This window comes from Rhinoraja longicauda, chromosome 6, assembly GCF_053455715.1.
Source record: "Rhinoraja longicauda isolate Sanriku21f chromosome 6, sRhiLon1.1, whole genome shotgun sequence".
Lineage (NCBI taxonomy): Eukaryota > Metazoa > Chordata > Chondrichthyes > Rajiformes > Arhynchobatidae > Rhinoraja > Rhinoraja longicauda.
This window is the reverse complement of record NC_135958.1, coordinates 6,533,427-6,556,464: the sequence shown is the minus strand read 5'-3', so window position 1 is coordinate 6,556,464 and position 23,038 is coordinate 6,533,427.

The window sequence follows — 23,038 nt, the reverse complement described above, 5'->3', positions numbered from 1 at the left end:
CTCAAATGCCATGCTCATTTCCGCCTCTGCCATCTCTTTCAAACTTTGCCCCTCTCACCCTAAAGCTATGCCTCGTATTTCATTTTTTTAAATCCTGGGATAAAGATTCTGACTGTCTACCATATCTAACCCTCTCATCATTTTGACTCCCTTCTTCAATCTGACGAAGGGTTCTGCCCCAAAATGTCCCCTATTCTCTTTCTCCAGAGATGCTGTCTGATGTGCTGAGTTACTCCAGCATTTTGTGTCTATCTCCTCATGATTTTATAAACTTCGATCAGGATTTGACATACTTCTCCCAGTGCTATGGAGGGCGTGCAGCGTAGGTTCACTAGGTTAATTCCCGGAATGGCGGGACTGTCGTATGTTTAAAGGCTGGAGCGATTGGGCTTGTATACACTGGAATTTAGAAGGATGAGGGGGGATCTTATTGAAACATATAAGATAATTAGGGGATTGGACACATTAGAGGCAGGAAACATGTTCCCAATGTTGGGGGAGTCCAGAACAAGGGGCCACAGTTTAAGAATAAGGGGTAGGCCATTTAGAACGGAGATGAGGAAGAACTTTTTCAGTCAGAGAGTGGTGAAGGTGTGGAATTCTCTGCCTCAGAAGGCAGTGGAGGCCAGTTCGTTGGATGCTTTCAAGAGAGAGCTGGATAGAGCCCTTAAGGATAGCGGAGTGAGGGGGTATGGGGAGAAGGCAGGAACGGGGTACTGATTGAGAATGATCAGCCATGATCGCATTGAATGGCGGTGCTGGCTCGAAGGGCTGAATGGCCTCCTCCTGCACCTATTATCTATTGTCTATGGCCACAGATTCAATATTAATCCCACCGTTAACGGATATATGGCAAAGTATTGTTTTTATTTACTGGATTTTGGTCATTTCTTAATTTGATTTCATTTAGCCTAGACTGCGTTTCCTGCCTTTTCCCATTGAAGAAAAGATGGGGGGTTTTTTTGGATGAGCTCCATCGAATTCTCTTGGATTTCCAACCACCTGTCCCTGAGTTAATATTCCAAGTTGTCGGTTCAGTTTAATTTATTTTAGTTTCAGTTTAGTTTATTGTCACATGTACCGAGGTACAGTGAAAAGCTTTTGTTGCGTGCTATCCAGTTCAGGGGAAAGACAATACATGATTACAATCGAGCCATTTACAGTGTAAAGATACATGATATGGGAATAATGTTTAGTGCAAGGTAAAGCCAGCAAAGTCCGATCAAAGATAGTCCGAGGGTCACCAATGAGGTAGATAGTAGTTCACGACTACTCGCTCGGTCCGCATTAACCAAACTGATCTCCCGTTGGCCGAGCACTTCAACTCCCCCTCCCATTCCAAGTCTGACCTTTCTGTCATGGGCCTCCTCCAGTGCCATAGTGAGGCCCACCGGAAATTGGAGGAACAGCACCTCATATTTCGCCTGGGCAATTTGCAGCCCAGTGGTATGAACATCGACTTCTCCAACTTTAGATAGTTCCTTTGTCCCTCCCGTCCCCCCCCCCCCCTCCTTCCCAGATCTCCCTCTATCTTCCTGTGTCCACCTATATCCTTCCTTTGTCCCGCCCCCCTGACATCAGTCTGAAGAAGGGTCTCGACCCGAAACGTCACCCATTCCTTCTCTCCCGAGATGCTGCCTGACCTGCTGAGTTACTCCAGCATTTTGTGAATAAATACCTTCGATTTGTACCAGCATCTGCAGTTATTTTCTTATAGTAGTTCACGACTGCTCTCTAGCTGTGGTAGACCCTTATCATTATGTATAGCCAAATGAAAATAAATGGCTTTCCTCATTATCCCTTTGGAAGGAAATCTTACAAATTAGCTTGACCCACGACCGTTGAGGATAAATCATCTCATGCTTCTGAATACATCTCACAAAGCAAAAATATTAACACTATTATGTATAACTTATAGGCACAGGGAACAGCAGAACCTGGTTTCCAAACAAAGACACAAAGTGCTGGAGTAACTCAAAATCACCTTGCTAATTGAATCGAGGCATTCAGAGAGCAGTAAGTCAGTGTGTAGAAGAAGACACAAAGTGCTGGAGTAACGCAGCGGGTCAGGCAGCATCTCTGGAGAACACGGATAGGGGACGTTTTGGGTTGGGACCATTCTTCACATTGATTGCAGTGGTGGGGTGGGGTGAAAGCTGGAAGAGAATTGTGGCGGGAGTCCTTGTCTCCATCACATTACCTATTGTCCTTTCATCTCTGGCCTTCGTCCAACCACTTGCCAATCAAGACCCCCCCTCACCTTATCCACCTATCACTTGCCCACCTCTGTCCCGCCCCCCCAATTCTCTTCCAGCTTTCTCCCCCCTCCACCCCAACTACAATCAGTCTGAAGGAAGGGTCTCAACCAGAAACACCATCTATCGATGTTCTCCAGAGATGCTGCCTGACCCGTTCAGTTACTCCAGCACTTTGTGTCATTTACATCTACAGTAGATAAGAAAAAGGAGCCATTTAGTGTAAGCCAAATCAAATGTCTACTATTAAAATCATTGAAATAGCTTCACTCTCTGCATGGTTACGATTAACCATCAATGAAAACACTTGGCTGGTGAAATAGCTGTGGCATTATCAGCATTAGCTCTTAATGGAACATCATGAAATGAATGGGCTGACACTTCTTAATTTTTGAAATAATAATTTCAAAATTATTTTCTTTATGAAGGGACTTGCTCAGTAAAACATTATCTGATCAAGAAGGGATGTGAATGGCGATGTGTTCTCTGATCTCACAGTAATATGTTACAGGGTGTCACAGTAATGTGGTTTAGGTTGGAGACTGTTTCAGGGAAGGTTTAGTTTTGTTTAGTTTAGTTTAGTTTAGTTTAGTTTAGTTTAGTTTAGTTTAGTTTAGTTTAGAGATACAGCATGGAAACAGGCCCTTCAGCCCATCGAGTCCGCGCCGACCAGCGATCCCCGCACATTAGCACTATCCCACACTGGGGATAATTTTTACATTTACACCAAGCCAATTAACCTACAAACCTGTGCATCTTTGGAGTGTGGGAGGAGATCCCACAGATCTCGGAGAAAACCCACACGGGTCGCAGGGAGAACGAACGTACAATCTTCGTGCAGACCGCACCCGTAGTCAGGATCGAACCTGATGCTGTAAGTGCTGTAAGGCAGCAACTCTACCGCTGCGCCACCCTGCCGCCGATGGAAGGCGGACAGGGGAATGTACGGGGAGACAGAGCTGGGAAATTGAAGGGCATGAACAGCGATCTGCGGAAGTCTGCAGAAGGAGATGACGAAACTCGGTGGGCACTGCCCGGTCCATCACGGTGCTGACCTTCCGAACATCGAGGGGATCTATAGGAGTCGTTGCCTCAGAAAGGCAGCCAGCAGCATTAGGGACCCACACCAGCCCACCCTGGCCATGCACTCATTTCACTCCTGCCATCGGGAAGGTGATATAGGAGTCTGAAAACTGTGACCTCCAGGTTCAGGAACAGTTTCTTCCCAGCTATTATCAGGCAACTGAACCATCCTGTCAACAACTAGAGAGTGGTTCTGAGCTACCATCTACTCATTGGAAACCCTCGGACTATCTTCAATCGTACTTTATCTTGCACGATACGTTATTCCCTTTAACCTTTATCTGTGGATGACTCATTTGTAATCCACCAAAGTCTTTCCACTGATTAGGTGGCACGCAATAAAAAGCTTATCACTGTACCTCAATAAATTAAACGAAACTAAAACCATCAGGCTCTTGATAAATTAAGACAAATGATTAGATCTTGAATTCATTGCAATGGGAGATGGCTATGTGTCCAGCCACAATTTTACATAGAATTGAGCATGAAATGTGCAACAAAGAGAGAGCATAAGAAAGATTACAGAAGCAGTGACATCCGAGCCAAAGTGAATCTCACAGCAAACCCAGTAACTGGGAACTGATGGTCAGGGTGAGATTGCACTTGCCTAAACCGGGCGACTTGAAGCTAATTGGAGTGAACTCCATCGTTAGCCTGACTGTGACCCGACATAGTTCAGAGTTCAAAGCTTTCATTTTCTCGGACTGCCTGTTTCCGAGAAACTGCCAGACTGGTGTTGGCTGAAATGACTACCTCCATAGAACGGCAACAAGAAATGGGTTTGGCTGGAAGTTAGACAAATAGGTAGATAGAGAGGGAGAGAGGGAGAGCGAGAGGGAGAGCGAGAGAGCGAGAGAGCGAGAGAGCGAGAGAGAGAGAGAGAGAGAGAGAGAGAGAGAGAGATGTAGAGAGAGAGAGAGGGGGAGAGGGGGAGAGGGGGAGAGGGGGAGAGAGGGGTAGAGAGAGAGATAGAGGGAGGTAGAGAGAGAGAGAGAGAGAGAGAGAGAGAGAGAGAGAGAGAGAGAGAGAGAGAGAGAGAGAGAGAGAGAGAGAGAGAGAGAGAGAGAGAGAGAGAGAGAGGAGGAGAGATAGAGGGACATAGAGAGAGAGAGAGAGAGAGAGAGAGAGAGAGAGAGAGAGAGAGAGAGAGAGAGAGAGAGAGAGAGAGAGGGGAAGAGGTAGAGAGAGAGAGGGGGAGAGAGGGGGAGAGGGAGAGAGAGAGGGGTAGAGAGGGGGAGAGAGGGGGAGAGGTAGAGATAGAGAGTGAGGTAGAGGGAGAGAAGGGGAGAGGTAGAGAGAGAAAGAGATAGAGGGAGCGAGGAGGTAGAGAGAGAGGTAGAGAGGGAGAGAGGGGAGAGGTAGAGAGAGAGAGTTAGAGAGGGAAAGAGGGGAGAGGTAGAGAGAGAGAGGTAGAGACTTGTTAGAAGTATATATAATAATGAGAGGCATAGATAAGGTGGACTGTCAGGTGGAAATGTCCAAAGCCAGTGGGCAAAGATTTAAGGCAAGATCGCAGGAATGAGTAGGTTAACCTATGATGAACATTTGTCGGCACTGGGCCTGTACTTGCTGGAGTTTAGAAGAATGAGAGGGGGACCTCATTAAAATCTACAGAATAGTGAAAGGCCTGGATAGAGTGGATGTGGAGAGGATGTTTCCACAAGTGGGAGAGTCCAGGACTAGAGGTCACAGCCTCAGAATTAAAGGACATTCTTTTAAGAAGGAGATGAGGAGAAAATTCTTTAGTCAGAGGGTGGTGAATCTGTGGGATTCTTTGCCACAGAAGGCTGTGGAGGCCAAGTCAATGGATATTTTTAAGGCAGAGATAAATAGATTCTTGATTAGTACGGATGTCAGAGGTTATGGGGAGAACGCAGGAGAATGGGGTTAGGAGGATAGATCAGCCATGATTGAATGGCAGAGTAGACTTGATGGGCCGAATGGCCTAATTCTGCTCCTATCACTTGTGACTTTATCACCTTAAGAGGGGCAAAGTTTAAAGGAGATGTGTGGAGTATGTTTTTTTCATGAGATACAGCGCGGAAACAGGCCCTTCGGCCCACCAAGTCCGCGCCGCCCAGCGATCCCCGCACATTAACACGATCCTACACACACTAGGGACAATTTTTACATTTACCCAGTCAATTAATCTACAAACCTGCACGTCTTTGGAGTGCGGGAGGAAACCGAAGATCTCGGAGAAAACCCACGCAGGTCACGGGGAGAACGTACAAACTCAGTACAGACGGCGCCCGTAGTCAGGATCGAACCTGAGTCTCCGGCGCTGCATTCGCTGTAAGGCAGCAACTCTACCGCTGCGCTACCGTGCCGCCTGCTTTTTCGTTTTTCGTACCCAGTGGGTGGTGGGTGCCTGGAACATTGCCAAGGGTGGTGGTGGAGGCAGACAAGAGTGTCATTTAAGAGACGGGCACATGGACATACTGGGAATGGAGGGATGTGCAGGCTGATTAGGTTAGTTTAACATGGCATGATGTTCAGCATGGACATTGTGGGCCGAAGGGTCTGTTCCTGTGCTGCACTTATCCATGCACTGGTTCTACGGAGGTAGGCTACGGAATTCTGTGGCACTGGCAGATCTGTGTACCTCGGCCTTGTAACCCCTATTCCGTCAATGATCATTCAGGGGCTGGTGGAATTAAGGGATACGGGGAGAAGGCAGGCACGGGTTACTGATTGTGGACGATCAGCCATGATCACAATGAATGGCGGTGCTGGCTCGAAGGGCCGAATGGCCTCCTCCTGCACCTATTTTCTATGTTTTCTATGTTTCTATGTCTCATTCACCGTGATCTCCATCTGCACGTGCGGATGGATAATATGATGACGTCAGGGAGTAATTAATACCATTTTGCTTCATAAAGGTTTAGGTTTATTATTGTCATGTATACCGAGGTACAGTGAAAAGCTTTGCTGTGCATGCGATCCGAACAGATAATACCACACATAATACCGGACATAAATACAATCAAGCCACATTCAAATGCGATAGGTAGAGCAAAGAGGAAGAGAGAGAGTGCAGAATATAGTTCTCAGCATTGTAGCGCATCAGTTCTATAGACAAGTCGTGTAGGAAAGAAAACTGCAGATGCTGGTTTAAATCGAAGGTAAACACAAAATGCAGGAGTAACTCAGCGGGTCAGGCAGCATCTCTGGAGAGAAGGAATGGGTGACCGAGTGTGAAGAAGGGTCTCGACCCAAAACATCACCCATTCCTTCTCTCCAGAGATGCTGCCTGACCCGCTGAGTTACTCCAGCATTTTGTGTCTACCCTAGTTCCATAGCCAAGGTCCAATGTCCACAATGGGGTAGAGGTGAATCGGACAGTACTCTAGCTTCTGGAAGGACTGTTCAGAAGACTGCTGATAACAAAGGGGAAGAAGTTGTTCCTGAGTCTGGCGGTGCGCGCTTTCAAGTTTCTGTACCTTCTGCCGGACGGGAGCGGGGAAAAGAAGGAATGACTGGGGTGGGAAAAGTTTTTGATTATAAAGCGTTCAAATAAAAACGAGCAAACTAACAAAAGTTATCTGAGATTAGTTCTTCTAATGAGCCATGCATAATGGATCTACGTTCTTCAATAATATGGTATTTTGTAGTTCAGGGCCCAATATGTTTCACCTTGATCCATTCAGTAATTATCCCTGTGTACTGAGAAGTTGTTCCCTTTCTCACAATAATCAATCTGTCCCCTCAAGAAGATTTCTTTGCCCATTTCCAACTCAATAAGGGGGTCTTTGTTGGGCTGATTCTGTGATGTTTACCAATGGTACATTGATCTAGCAGTTCTTCAAGAGAGGCATCTAATTGATGGTCAATAAAGGATGCCTCTGGACAGGAAGGCCCTTCAGAGGGTCATCACGACGGCCCAGAAGATCATCGGCTGCTCACTGCCCTCCCTGGAGCACCTGTTCAGCCTACGCTGCCTCAGTAGAGCAGGCAAAATAATAAAAGATCCATCCCACCCCGGCCACCGTCTGTTTGTTCATCTGCCCTCTGGTCGACGTTTCAGGTCGATCAAATCCCGAACAAACAGACTTAAGAACAGTTTTTACCCCAGGGCCATACGAGAACTGAACACTACCTTCTGCACTAGGCAACACTGTTAAAAAATCTTTTGTACTTAATATAATTGTATTTATTTGTTTTTGCATTTATTGCATATATGTTTGTACGCACCGTCAGGATTGGCTATTTTTTAATTTCGTTGTACTCGTTGCAATGACAATAAATGAATATTATTATTATTATTATTATTATTATTATTGCCTTCGTGCTTACAATACCAGAAGGTTCATTGCGAAGCTCTCCCAAAATTTGACCGCACAACATGACTTGGATTATTGCGTACAGTTCTGGTCGCCCCATTACTTTGGAAAGGGTGCAGAAGAGGCTTACCAGAATGATGCCAGGATTAGGGGGTATTGCTAAGGGAAGAGGTGTTGGCACGGTGGCATAGTGGTGGAGCTACTGCCTTACAGTGCCACAGACCCGGGTTCGATCCTGACTACAGGTGCTTGTCTGTACGGAGTTTGTACGTTCTCCCTGTGACCTGCGTGGGTTTTTCTCTGTAGGTTAATTGGCTTAGTATGAATGTGTAAATTGTCCCTAGTGTGTGTGTGTGTAAGATATTGTTCGTGTGCGGGAATCGCTGGTGGGTGTGGACTCGGTGGGCTGAAGAGCCTGTTTCCGTGCTGTATCTCTAAACTAAACTAAACTAAACTAAACGGGGAGCTAAAAGACTTCTTTCTTGACAATTGCACGAGATTTGCAGGAAGCTGAGTGGTGATCTTATCAAGGATCAATGGACTCCATGGTTCAATGGTATCAAATCACGAGGGGAATAGATAGGCTGAAATGCACACAGCCTTTTACAATCAAGAACCAGAGGACATATGTTTAAGGTGAGAGGGGCAATATTTAATAGGAACCTGAGGGGCAACTTCATCATACAGAGGGTGGGGGGTGTCTGGAACAAGCTGCCCGAGGTAGTTAAGTTACTATAACGACATTTAATGGACACTTGGACAGGTACATGGATAGAAAAGGTTTGGAGGGATAAGTGTCAAATGGGGGCAAATGGGACAAGTTGGGCCGAAGGTCTTGTTTACGTTCTGAATGACTTTTCACTGCCTGAAGATGGGTCTCGACCCGAAACGTCGCCCATTCCTTCTCTCCTGAGATGCTGCCTGACCTGCTGAGTTACTCCAGCATTTTTGTGAATAAATACCTTCGATTTGTACCAGCATCTGCAGTTATTTTCTTACATTTCACTGTACCTCGCTCGGTACACGTGGCAATGAACTAAACTGAAATGAACGAAACTGAAATGAACTGATATTTTAGTTTTTGATGGTTCTGGATTGCCGTATTTAGGCAGCAAAAAAATTGCATGGGTCGTTACTTTATTATTATTCAATTATTAACCTATAGCAATAGACTGCCTGTGATTGCATTAAGCAGAGCATTTGCTCAAATGTTTTGGGTTAAGAAAGCACCATTGCCCTTTTCCAAGATTCACGCAGGCTGAATGAGCAAGAAGACTTTCTATTAAATATTTTGATTTATTTTCATTAAAAATGTCCGCGTCAAACATTGTCACAGTGACAGCCATCTGCAAAAACATATCATTTCTGAGCAGCTTTTTAAGAGGCCATTTTTGACCTGAGTTTTAAGTCGATTATTAGCATCATCACATAAGCATATTTGGTAGATTTAACTCTCTTCACATTTATTCATGTGGAAAACAAAATTAATCTCGACCAGCCTTTATCTAAATTGCTGGGACTAATCTAACATTTCCTTTGACAATAGATAATAGACAATAGGTGCAGGAGTAGGCCATTCGGCCCTTCGAGCCAGCACTGCCATTCAATGTGATCATGGCTGATCATTCTCAATCAGTACCCCGTTCCTGCCTTCTCCCCATACCCCCTGACTCCGCTATCCTTAAGAGCTCTATCTAGCTCTCTTGAATGCATTCAGAGAATTGGCCTCCACTGCCTTCTGAGGCATTTGTTTTTACATGAGCAGGTAGATGTCATCATTGTAGCTTCACAGAGACAGCTGAGTAGAGGTGTGGCTAATTAGTTTTAGCTTAGTTTAAAGATACAGCGTGGAAACAGGCACTTCGACCCAACGGGTCCTACACATGAGGGGCAATTTACAGAAGCCAATTAACCTACAAACCTGCAGGTGTGGGAGAGGAAAGAAGCCAGAGCACCTGGAGAAACACCTGAGATTTTCTCTGAGATCTTCGATTTCCTCCCACACTCCAAAGGCGTACAGGTTTGTAGGTTGATTGCCGTGGTATAAATGTTAAATTGTCCCTGGTGTGTGCAGGATAGATGTTAATGTGCGGGTATCACAACATGCTGGAGTAACTCACACTCTGGAGTAACTCAGCAGGTCAGGCAGCATCTTGGGAGAGAAGGAATGGGTGACGTTTCGGGTTGCGACCCTTCTTCAGACTGATGTCAGGTGAGGGGGTGGGGATCGCTGGTTGGCGCTGAGCTGGTGGGCCGAAGGGCCTGTTTCCGCGCGGTACCTCTAAAACGAAAACGAAAAAACTAATAGTTTGAGACCATGAAATATAATTGCAGAGTTCTTCAGAGAAATGGTCTGAGCTACACCATCTTCAGGTCTTCACACGGTGACCTCCCCTTTGTAACTAGTGGAGTGGATAAGGGAGAACCAGTGGATGTGTTATATCTGGACTTCCAGAAGGCTTTCGACAAGGTCCCACATAAGAGATTAGTATGCAAACTTAAAGCACACGGTATTGTGGGTTCAGTATTGATGTGGATAGAGAACTGGCTGGCAGATAGGAAGCAAAGAGTAGGAATAAACGGGTCCTTTTCAGAATGGCAGGCAGTGACTAGTGGGGTACCGCAAGGCTCAGTGCTGGGACCCCAGCTATTTACAATATATATTAATGATTTGGACGAGGGAATTGAATGCAACATTTCCAAGTTTGCGGATGACACGAAGCTGGGGGGCAGTGTTAGCTGTGAGGAGGATGCTAGGAGGCTGCAACGTGACTTGGATAGGTTAGGTGAGTGGGCAAATGCATGGCAGATGCAGTATAATGTGGATAAATGTGAGGTTATCCACTTTGGTGGCAAGAACAGGAAAGCAGACTATTACCTGAATGGTGGCCGATTAGGAGAAGGGGAGATGCAACTGGTCGTGGTACACCAGTCATTGAAAGTAGGCATGCAGGTGCAGCAGGCAGTGAAGAAAGCGAATGGTATGTTGGCATTCATAGCGAGGGGATTTGAGTATAGGAGCAGGGAGATTCTGCTGCAGTTGTACAGGGCATTGGTGAGACCACACCTGGAGTATTGCGTACAGTTTTGGTCTCCTAATCTGAGAAAAGACATTCTTGCCATAGAGGGAGTACAGAGAAGGTTCACCAGATTGATTCCTGGGATGGCAGGACTTTCATATGAAGAAAGACTGGATAGATTAGGCTTGTACTCGCTGGAATTTAGAAGATTGAGGGGGGATCTTTCGAAACTTACAAAATTCTTAAGGGGTTGGACAGGCTAGATGCAGGAAGATTGTTCCCGATGTTGGGGAAGTCCAGAACATGGGGTCACAGTTTAAGGATAAGGGGGAAGTCTTTTAGGACCGAGATGAGAACGTTTTTTTTCACACAGAGAGTGGTGAATCTGTGGAATTCTCTGCCACAGAAGGTAGTTGAGGCCAGTTCATTGGCTATATTTAAGAGGGAATTAGATGTGGCCCTTGTGGCTAAAGGGATCAGGGGGTATGGAGAGAAGGCAGGTACGGGATACTGAGTTGGATGATCAGCCATGATCATATTGAATGGCGGTGCAGGCTCGAAGGGCCAAATGGCCTACTCCTGCACCTATTTTCTATGTTTCTATGTTTCTATGTCATGAGGTCCGGACTTGGAAGAAAGACACAAAGTGCTGGAGTAACTCAGCGGGCCAGGCAGCATCTCAGGAAGGCATGGACAGGCGTGGATAGTGATGTTTTTCAAAGAACGTCTTTAGTTGTTTTTGCTTCTCTTCAGATAATGAAGCTGTCCATGCCCACGTTTAATACGTCCTGGACAATATCCAGACACATGAAATAGAGTTAATACTTCAGGCCAAGGATTGTTCATTGGAGCTCTGTTTCAGTTCATTGGCCTGAAACATTAATACTGTTCCCTGCCTACAAGCTGCTGTTTTCCTGCAAATGTTGTCTTTTACTTTATGTAATATTCAGGCAAGGGTGGATAAGTAGAAAGCAAAAATGTATTCCTTCATTCCTTGGAGCGCAGGAGGGTGAGGGGTGATCTTATGGAGGTGTATAACATCACGAGAGGAATAGATAAGGTAAACACACAGAATCTTTTACCCAGAGTAGGGGAATCGAGAACCTGAGGACATGGCTGTAAGATGAGGGAGGAAAAATTTAATAGGAATCCGAGGGGGCATTTGTTTTCACAAAGTTTATTTTAGTTTAGAGATACAGCGCGGAAACAGGCCCTTCGGCCCACCAGGTCCGCGCCGACCAGCGATCCCCGCATATTCTAAAGAGGGGTCTCGACCCGAAACATTACCTATTCCTTCTCTCCAGAGATGCTGCCTGACCCGCTGAGTTACTCCAGAATTTTGTGTCTCCCCGCACATTAACACTATCCTGCGCACGCAAGGGACAATTTTTATATTTATCAAGCCGAGTAACCTACATACCTGTACGTCTTTGGAGTGTGGGAGGAAACCAAAGATCTCGGAGAAAACCCACGCAGGTCATGGGGAGAACGTACAAACTCCGTACAGACTGCGCCCGTAGTCGAGATCGAACCCCGGTCTCCGGGCGCTGCATTTGCCGTAAGGCAGCAACTCTACCGCTGTGCCACCATGCCGCAAAGGGTTGTAGTTATATGGAACGAGCTGCCGGAGGTATATCACAACATTTGGAAAGATTTAGACAGGTAACTGGATAGGACATGTGTATAAGGATATGCAGGCAGGTGGGACTAGTGTAGATGGGGCATGTTGGTCAGCGTGGGCAAGTTAAGCCGAAGGGCCAGTTTCCATGCTGTATGAGTCGATGACTCTATGATCTATGATATTATTTGCACTGGACAAATGTAAGGGTAATGAACACTTCTAACGAGAGAGAATCTAGGTAGCTCTCTTTGACGTATTATGTCTTTGCTATCAATATATCGAGATAGTGAAGATGATTGTGAAAAATTGCAGCTGGATCTTGATCGATTGGCCAAGTGGGCTGAGGAATGGTTGGTGAAATTTAATACAGAAAAATGTGAGGTGTGCATTTTGGGAAGCCTAACATGGGCAGGACCTACACAGTGAATGGTAGGGCCCTGGGTAGTGGTATAGAGCAGAGGGATCTAGGAATGCAGGTGTATAAGTCCCTGAAGGTACAGTCGCAGGTAGATCGGGTGGTCAAAAAGGCTTTTGGCACATTGGCCTTCATCAGCCAGAGTATTTAGTGCAGAAGCTGGGAGGTCATATTGCAGTTGTATAAGACATCATTGGGGCCACATTTAGACTATTGTGTTCAGTTCTGGGCACCGTGTTATAGGAAAGGTATTTCAAACTGGAAAAGGTACAGAGAAGATTTACGAGAATGTTGCCAGGACTAGAGGGTCTGAGCGTTTAGGCAGAGGTGGAATAGGCTGGGACTATTCCTTGGAGCGCAGGAGGATGGGGGGTGATCTTGTTCAATCCTGCTTCCACCTTGTCGAACTGATGCTGAAATGTTGTCTGCATCATTATAGCTTTTGTATTTGACTGCTAGCCAAAGGGATGTTTAAGCTTGCTCATATTCTAGTTCCTGTGTGCAGTCTTCATTTAGTGGTGCAATATGGAAACAGGCTCTTTGGCCCACCTTGTTCGTGTTAGCCCATTTTACATACTCGGCTAGTCCCAATTGCTTACATTTGACCCATAGCCCTCAAAACCTTTTCTATCCATATATTTTGTGTATATAATCATGAGAGGAATAGATTGCCACAGATGCACAGAGTCTCTTGCCCAGAGTAGAGGAATCGAAGGCCAGAGGACATAGGTTTAAGGTGAAGGGGAAAAGATTAAATAGGAAACGGAGGGATAACTTTTTCACACAAAGAGCGGTGGGTGTATGCAACAAACTGCCAGAGGAGGTAGTTGAGGCAGGGACTATCCCAACATTTAAGAAGCAGTTAGACAGCAGTCTCTGGGCAAGAGACTCTGTGCATCTGCCCGATCTATTCCTCTCATGATTATATACACAAAATATATGGATACAAAAGGTTTTGAGGGCATACACATGCAACATGGATAGGACAGATTTGGAGGGATATGGACCAAATCCATTGGATATGGACCAAATGGACAGGTTTGGAGGGATATGGACCAATATGGACATCCTAACATGGATAGGACAGGTTTGGAGGGATATGGACCAAATGCTGGCAGGTGGGATTAGTGTAGCTGGGACATGTTGGGCGGTGTGGGCAAGTTGGGTCGAAGGGCCTGTTTCCACACTGTATCACTCTATGACTCCATCTATGACTCTATGGTGGAAATGTTTCGAGGTGTGGGGCATGGAGAAAGGCCCTTTGGCACACAGAGATCACCCTGACCACCAAGCACCCGTTCACACTAGTTCGAAGTTATCCCCCTTTCTCAACCCGTCCCGACACATTAGGGGCAGGTTACAGAGGGCTAATTAGCCCAGAAACCCGCACGTCTTTGGGAAGTGGTGGGAAACCGGAGCGCAAAGGAAAAAAATCTTGTAGATGGCAAATAAATGCACCGTCAGAGGTCATGGGACATGAGAAGCGACCTGGGCTTGTTTGGTTAACGTGTAGATGTGAACATTTCATGTGAATGAGGGCAGTGCAATGCCATATGAAGTTGTGAAATTCAAAATGGGACAATTGGCATATATGTTTCACTTGGTTCATACAGACACGTGAAGCAGCCTTCTTACTGATCTGAAAATGCAATTCATAAATGCCAGCCCAGAGAATAAGCAGATGCATGGGGCTGAACATACTGGCACCCAACGTTTGCCAAATGTCACCACCAGAATCGCATCATATTTACTCTAAGAGGCAGCGTGAAGACTGGAGGAGATTTAGTTCCTGTAGTAAAAATCAATGGATTTATTGATTTCAAATTTACATGCAAAACAGAGGAGATAGTGGTAGAAGTTTGTCTTCTATTGACTTCACTGGGGTTTTATTACACAGTGAGTGGTGGGTACCTGGAACGCACTGCCAGGGGGTGGTGATGGAGCCTGGACCGATTATGGTGTTTGAGAGGCTTTTAGATAGGTCCACAGATATACAGGAAACGTAGGGATATGGATCATATGCAGGCAGAGATTAGTTTAACTTGGAATCATTTTGAGCACAGAACTGTGGACCAAAGGGCCTCTTTCTGTGCTGTACAGCTTTTTAGTTCAGTTTAGTTTAAAGAGGAGACAGGCCCTTCAGTCCACCTAGTCCATGCTGACCAGCGAACACCCATACACTAGTTCTATCCGACGCACTAGGGAACATATACAGAAGCCAATTAACCTACAAACCTGCATGTCTTGGGAGTGCTGTGGCTCTATAAGGCACTGGTAAATCTGCATTTGGAGTAGCGTGAGCAATTTTGGGCCCCATATCTGAGGAAGGATGTGCTGGCATTGGAGAGGGTCCAGAGGAGGTTTACGAGAACGACCCAAGGAATGAGTGGGTTAACATATGATGAGCGTTTGACAGCACTGGGCCTGTACTCACTGGAGTTTAGAAAGATGAGGGGAGACCTCATTGAAACTTACCGAATAGTGAAAGGCCTGGATAGACTGGGATGTGGAGAGGATATTTCCACTTGCGGGAGAGTCTAGGACCAGAGGGCACAGCCTCAGATAAAAAGAGTCTAGGACCAGAGGGCACAGCCTCAGATAAAAAGAGTCTAGGACCAGAGGGCACAGCCTCAGATAAAAAGAGTCTAGGACCAGAGGGCACAGCCTCAGATAAAAAGAGTCTAGGACCAGAGGGCACAGCCTCAGATAAAAAGAGTCTAGGACCAGAGGGCACAGCCTCAGATAAAAAGAGTCTAGGACCAGAGGGCACAGCCTCAGATAAAAAGAGTCTAGGACCAGAGGGCACAGCCTCAGATAAAAAGACGTTCCTTTAGGAAGGAGATGAGGAGGAATTTATTTCATCAAAGGGTGGTGAATCTGTGGAATTCATTGCCATGAAAGGCTGTGAAGGCTAAGTCATTGGATATTTTTAAGGTAGAGATAGATAGATTGTTGATTAGTGTGGGTGTCAGGGGTTATGAGGAGAAGGCAGGAGAATGGGGTTGAGAGGGAGAGACATCAGTTATGAATGAATGGCAGAGTAGACTTGATGGGCCGAATTCTGCTCCTCCTATCACTTATGAACTTATGAAGATATTCCAAAGAACAATAAAATTCTGGCATGACAAATCAGAGAAAATATCTTTGAATTTCCAGATGGCAGTGTGCAAGAAAGGTCTCAACCCAAAACATCAAATCTTCCTGCTCTCCAGAGATGCTGCCTGTCCCGCTGAGTTACTCCAGCTTTTTGTGTCTATCTTTGGCAGTGTGTAAAACCATTCATATAAACATAGAAACATAGAAAGTAGGTGCAGGAGTAGGCCATTCGGCCCTTCGAGCCAGCACCGCCTTTCAATATGATCATGGCTGATCATCCAGAATCAGTACCCCGTTCCTGCTTTTTCCCCATATCCCTTAATTCTGTTAGCCCGAAGAATAGACCCACTGCCTTCTGTTGCTGAGAATTCCACAGACTTACAACCCTCTGGGTGAAAAAGTTTGATCTCATCTCAGACCGAAATGGCCTACCCCTTATTCTTAAACTGTGACCCCCGGTTCTGGACTCCCCCAATTCGACAAAAATGCAAATAAGCTACTTATCATCCATTCGGTGATATAAATTGAACTCTCCCAACATCTTTAAGATCACAATTAAACTTCAAATCCTCTTTCAATTCCTCAGTTGCTCTTTCTTAAAGCCAAGTTTCAGAAAATACTGATTGTTCAAACAAACCGTAAAACTAATCTGACATTTGTAATTAAGTACAAAAGTCTCATGAGATTATACCGCCAAGAATTAAAGCCATTCATCTTCATCGGTTGAGAAAGAAGTGCAATGGATAACTAATAAATGACTCGGACGTTAAGATCAAAGTGATAAATTCTCGTGAACAGACAGCCAAACATTGTGTACAATTTTTGAAAGTTAATTTTTATTGTCTTTAAAATGATCAACTCTGATTGATGCAGCTAGACAACGATATTGTCTGATTTTCTATGTTTGAATGACAAACAAGAGCTGCCGGTCTAAATCAATGACAATCAGTGGGTCCCACATCTACAGGTTGGACAAACTGGTTTGATTAGAAGGAACTGCGGATGCTGGTTTACACCGAAGATAGACACAAAATGCTGGAGTAACTCAATAGACAATAAACAACAGGTGCAGGAGGAGGCCATTCGGCCCTTCGAGCCAGCACCACCATTCAATGTGATCATGGCTGATCATTCTCAATCAGTACCTCGTTCCTGCCTTCTCCCCATACCCCCTGACTCCGCTATCCTTAAGAGCTCTATCTAGCTCTCTCTTGAATGCATTCAGAGAATTGGCCTCCACTGCCTTCTGAGGCAGAGAATTCCACAGATTCACAACTCTCTGACTGAAAAAGTTTTTCCTCATCTCCGTTCTAAATGGCCTACCCCTTATTCTTAAACTGTGGCCCCTGGTTCTGGATTCCCCCAACATTGGGAACATGTTTCCTGTCTCTAACGTGTCTAACCCCTTAATAATCTTATATGTTCGATAAGATCCCCTCTCATCCTTCTAAATTTCAGTGTATACAAGCCTAGCCGCTCCAATCTTTCAACATACGACAGTCCCGCCATTCCGGGAATTAACCTAGTAAATCTACGCTGCACGCCCTCAATAGCAAGAATATCCTTCCTCAAATTTGTTATGAAGGCCAACATCCCATTGGCTTTCTTCACTGCCTGCTGTACCTGCATGGTTCCTTTTAGTGACTGATGCACTAGGACACCAAGATCTCGTTGTACGCCCCCTTTTCCTAACTTGACACCATTCAGATAATAATCTGCCTTCTTATTCTTACCACCAAAGTGGATAATCTCACACTTATCCACATTAAACTGCATCTGCCATGCATCCGCCCTCTCACACAACCTGTCCAAGTCACCCTGCAATCTCATAGCATCTTCCTCACAGCTCACACTACCACCCACTCAGCAGGTCAGGCAGCATCTCTGGAGGAAGAATGTGAAGAACGGTCTCGACCTGAAACGTCACCTATTCCTTTTCTCCAGGGAGAAATAGATCAGCCATGGTTGAATGGCGAACTAGACGTGATGGGCCTTATTCTGCTCCTAGAACCGATGAACATGAACTTCTATGTTATCCCATTTTCTCATCCACTCCCTACATATTGGAGGCAATTTACAGAGGGCCAATTAACCTCCAAACCCGCACATCTTTGGGATGTGGGAGGAAACCGGAGCTCCCAGAGAAAACCATGCGGATGTGCAAACTCCACACAGACGGCGCCTGAGGTCAGGATCAAACCCAAGTCTCTGGTGCTGTGAGGCAGCAGCTCTACCCACTGCGCCACTGTGCCGCCCTTGAATTGAACCAGATTCCTGGTCACCCAGAAACCATAAACCACAGCATGGAAATTTGTGGCCACCATTTTCAAACATGATGTTAATTAACTTTTCTTGGCCTCTCTTCAAAAATATAATTAAATAACTACGTATAATTGTAATGAGGTAAAATGCTGACACAATGCGACCTGGTAATTCATGAAACCTCTCCATGTTAGTTTATTTTTCACTGCGATGTCAATGTAACTTTTGTTAACACTTTATTGTACAGGACTGACACATTGGTTAGGGGATCAAAAAGGAAAAAAGTCAGAAACCACAACATCTGGAGGTGATGCCTAGTTTAAAAGTTTGGATTTAGGGAGCAGATTTGGCAGCAAACTGGTCGCAACATGCAGACACTTCGACATTTAGTGCATGTGCATGAGAGCTGTACACAGCCTTCACACAAACATGCACACACACACGAACACACACAATAGACAATAGACAATAGACAATAGGTGCAGGAGTAGGCCATTCAGCCCTGGGAATAAAATGTGCATTGGCTGATAGACAACCGCATGCATGCATTATGCAGACTGTTAGCAAAGAGAGGAACAGAGATAGACAGAGAGAGAGTGAGACATAGAGAGATAGGCCTGCATGGGTTTTCTCCGGGTGCTCCAGTTTCCTCCCACACTCCAAAGACGTACAGGTTTGTAGGTTAATTGGCTTTGGTAAATTGTCACTAGTGTGTCGGATAGTGTTAGTGTACGGGGTGATCGCTGGTCGGCGCGGACTCGGTGAGCCGAAGGGGCCTGTTTCCACTCTGTATCTTTATCTCTAAAGTCTAAAGACTCTGGGAAATGTTAATTGTCATTATTTTTTTGCACGTGAGAGGTTTGGTTGGGACCCCATTTCTGAAAGAGACCACTTGGTCACACACTTGGACTGCCGGAAGGCTCAAGGCTTGTGGCTGGGTAGTTTACACGATTGATCTGAAACTTGCCCCTGAGCCTAAACCCAGTGTCCTCAGTGAAGAAAAGCTAGTCATGTGAATGGGCAATCAGGGCAGCACAACATTGAGGACAAGCGAGGTCAGAATTGAGCCTAGGTTGCAGGAGATGTGAAGGAGAAGTATTCTCATCTGTGCCCTTGCCTCCCGTGAGAGGACTTTTACTGGAATGTCCGCAATGATTCACGGAAAGATAGGAATATAGAAAGCAGGTGCAGGAGTAGGCCATTCAGCCCTTTGAGCCAGCACCGTCAATCAATGTGATTATGGCTGATCATCCAAAATCTGTACCCCGTTCCTGCTTTTTCCCCATATCCCTTAATTTAATCCCTACTTTAGAGCAGTTAGAGCAGGCTACCCACGGTGGTGGTGGTGGTGTGGAAGGCCTGGTGCACGATCATTGCTGGGATCCAGTCTGGTCACATGGTAGAATGAGATATTGCTGATCAGGGGGATCTGGGTCTCCTCCTACAGATGCCCCCCAACGTACGATGGGGATACGTTCCAATCAACCCAGCGTAAACCGGAAATATCGTCAGTCGAAAATGCGTTTGATACACCTGATCATGTGGCCGTAAGCGAGCTGCGGCTCGCTGCCGTTGCCCAGCGTTTGCGCCATCGTAAATATCGTAAGTCGAAGCATCGTAAGTTGAGGAGCATCTGTAAATTAAACAGCACATTGCCACAGGAGGCTGTGGAGGCCAAGTCAATGGGTACTGTTAAGGCAGAGATAGACAGATTCTTGATTGGTACGGATGTCAAGGGGTTGGAAGGGGGGAGGGGAGAAGGCAGGAGAATGGGGTTAGGAGGGAGAGGGAGATGAGCCATGATTGAATGGTGGAGTAGACTTGATGGGCCGAACGGCCTAATTCTGCTCCTATCGCTTGTGGACTTATGAACATTGTATCTGGTTGAAAGAAAACGGGGTACTGATTGAGAATGATCAGCCATGATCACATTGAATGGCGGTGCTGGCTCGAAGGGCCGAATGGCCTATTCCTGCACCTATTGTCTATTGTCTATTGTCTATTGTCCACAGAGGCGGAGAAGAATGGTGGCTGGTGACTCTTTGCATACCTTGTGTGTACAAGCAAAGCATTTCACTGAGACAATAAAGTATTCAATTCAGTTCAGTTCAGTGTCTCGCATCACCATCTGTAGCTGATGACTGAGGCTGCAGCTTCCAACATCCTCATACCAAGCATCTTCCACAGAGCATCGTAACTCTGTCCCCGAGGCTACAATCGACTTCCACAGCAGAAACAAAACAACATCCATGGACTTCCAAGCAACTTCAACCAAAGGACAAGAATCTTCCACAAAAATATCCGACGGCAGCCGACAGCTACCCTCAGACGTCAAGCGGAGAAGGGTGAACTTCGCCCGCTGAACTTGAAGCAATTTCCACCGCCTCACAAGGCCTCCCTGGAGCAGAGGAGAATTTCGATGGGCAATGGACAACAGACAATGGACAATAGCTGCAGGAGTAGGCCATTCGGCCCTTCGAGCCAGCACTGCCATTCAATGTGATCATGGCTGATCATTCTCAATCAGTACCCCATTCCTGCCCTCTCCCCATGCCTCCTGACTCCGCTATCATTAAAAGCTCTATCTAACTCTCTCTTGAAAGCATTCAGAGAATTGGCCTGAATTGGGCAAGAATCGTCCAAAGGGCATCCAGCAAAGTCCACAGAAATCAAGTCACTTCCTTCAAGGAGCAAAGAGCTCGTAGACATTGAGACAGCGAGCAATATGAGGGCGTGCAGCGTAGGTTTACTAGGTTAATTCCCGGAATGGTGGGACTGTCATATGTTGAAAGACTGGAGCGACTAGGCTTGTATACACTGGAATTTAGAAGGATGAGAGGGGATCTTATCGAAACGTATAAGATTATTAAGGGGTTGGACACGTTAGAGGCAGGAAACATGTTCCCAATGTTGGGGGAGTCCAGAACCAGGGGCCACAGTTTAAGAATAAGGGGTAGGCCATTTAGAACGGAGATGAGGAAAAACTTTTTCAGTCAGAGAGTTGTGAATCTGTGGAATTCTCTGCCTCAGAAGGCAGTGGAGGCTAATTCTCTGAATGCATTCAAGAGAGAGCTAGATAGAGCTCTTAAGGATAGCGGAGTCAGGGGGTATGGGGAGAAGGCAGGAACGGGGTACTGATTGAGAATGATCAGCCATGATCACATTGAATGGCAGTGCTGGCTCGAAGGGCCGAATGGCCTCCTCCTGCACCTATTGTCTATTGTCTATTGTCTATTGTCTATTGAAAGGAATGACAAACGGCATCAATAGAACAGGAAACCACGTCCACAAAACACCAGGTAACTTCCAATGAACACCAAGAAACATCTACAACAGTGGCGCAGCAGTAGAGTTGCTGTCTCACAACGCCAGAGACCCGGGTTCAATCCTGACTACAGGTGCTTGTCCGTACAGAGTTTGTACGTTCTCTCCGGGTTTTCTCCGAGATCTTCGGTTTCCTTCCAAACTCCAAAGACGTATGGTTAATTGGCTTGGTGTGAATGTATAAATACAATACAATACAATATATCTTTATTGTCATTGTACAGGGGTACAACGAGATTGGGAATGCGCCTCCCATACGATGCAATAATTTAATTAGCTAGTCAGTATTAATTTAAACAACAACAACCCAACGAAACAGATTCATATCATATCATATCATATATATACAGCCGGAAACAGGCCTTTTCGGCCCTCCAAGGTTTGTAACAGTTTTAAGACAGAATAAAGTGCAAGTAGATCTGTGCCGGTTCACTGTGCGATGTGACCATCCGGTTCAGCAGGACCGGTTCATAGCAGCTATGGCCCTGGGGATGAAGCTGTTCCTGAGTCTGGAGGTGCGGGCGTAGAAGGCCTTGTATCGTCTGCCCGATAGAAGGAGTTCAGACAGACTGTTGCAGGGGTGTGAAGAGTCTTTGTGGATGCTGGTGGCTTTTCTGAGGCATCGTGTGTTGTTGATGCCCTCCAAGGCTGGTAGCTGTGTTCCGATGGTCCTCTGAGCTCTATGGACTACCCGCTGAAGAGCTTTCCTCTCTGCCTCCGTGCAGCTGAGATACCACACAGGGATAATATAAAACAATTGTCCCTAGTGCGTGTAGGGTAGTGTTAATGTGCCAGGAGTACTGGTTGGTGTGGACTCAGTGTGTTTCCGTGCTGTATCTCTGTATCTCTAAACTAAACTAAAAAAAATAGTAAATTAATAATCATAGAACTAGTGCAAAATCACTATTCCAAAGAGGTGGAAAGACTCTAAGGGGAGTAAGAGACACCTGTGGCTGACGAGGGAAGTCAGGGACAGCATAAAAATTAAGGAGAGGAAGTATAACATAGCAAAGAAGAGTGGGAAGACAGAGGATTGGGACTCTTTTAAAGAGCAACAAAAGTTAACTAAAAAGGCAATACGAGGAGAAAAGATGAGGTACGAGGGTAAACTAGCCAATAATATAAAGGAGGATAGCAAAAGTTTTTTTAGGTACGTGAAGAGGAAAAAAATAGTCAAGGCAAATGTGGGTCCCTTGAAGACAGAAGCAGGGGAATTTATTATGGGGAACAAAGAAATGGCAGACGAGTTAAACCGTTACTTTGGATCTGTCTTCACTGAGGAAGATACACACAATCTCCCAAATGTTCTAGGGGCTGGAGAACCTAGGGTGATGGAGGAACTGAAGGAAATCCACATTAGGCAGGAAATGGTTTTGGGTAGACTGATGGGACTGAAGGCTGATAAATCCCCAGGGCCTGATGGTCTGCATCCCAGAGTACTTAAGGAGGTGGCTCTAGAAATAGTGGAAGCATTGGAGATCATTTTTCAATGTTCTATAGATTCAGGATCAGTTCCTGTGGATTGGAGGATAGCAAATGTTATCCCACTTTTTAAGAAAGGAGGGAGAGAGAAAACGGGTAATTATAGACCAGTTAGTCTGACATCAGTGGTGGGGAAAATGCTGGAGTCGATTATAAAAGACGAAATTGCTGAGCATTTGGATAGCAGTAACGGGATC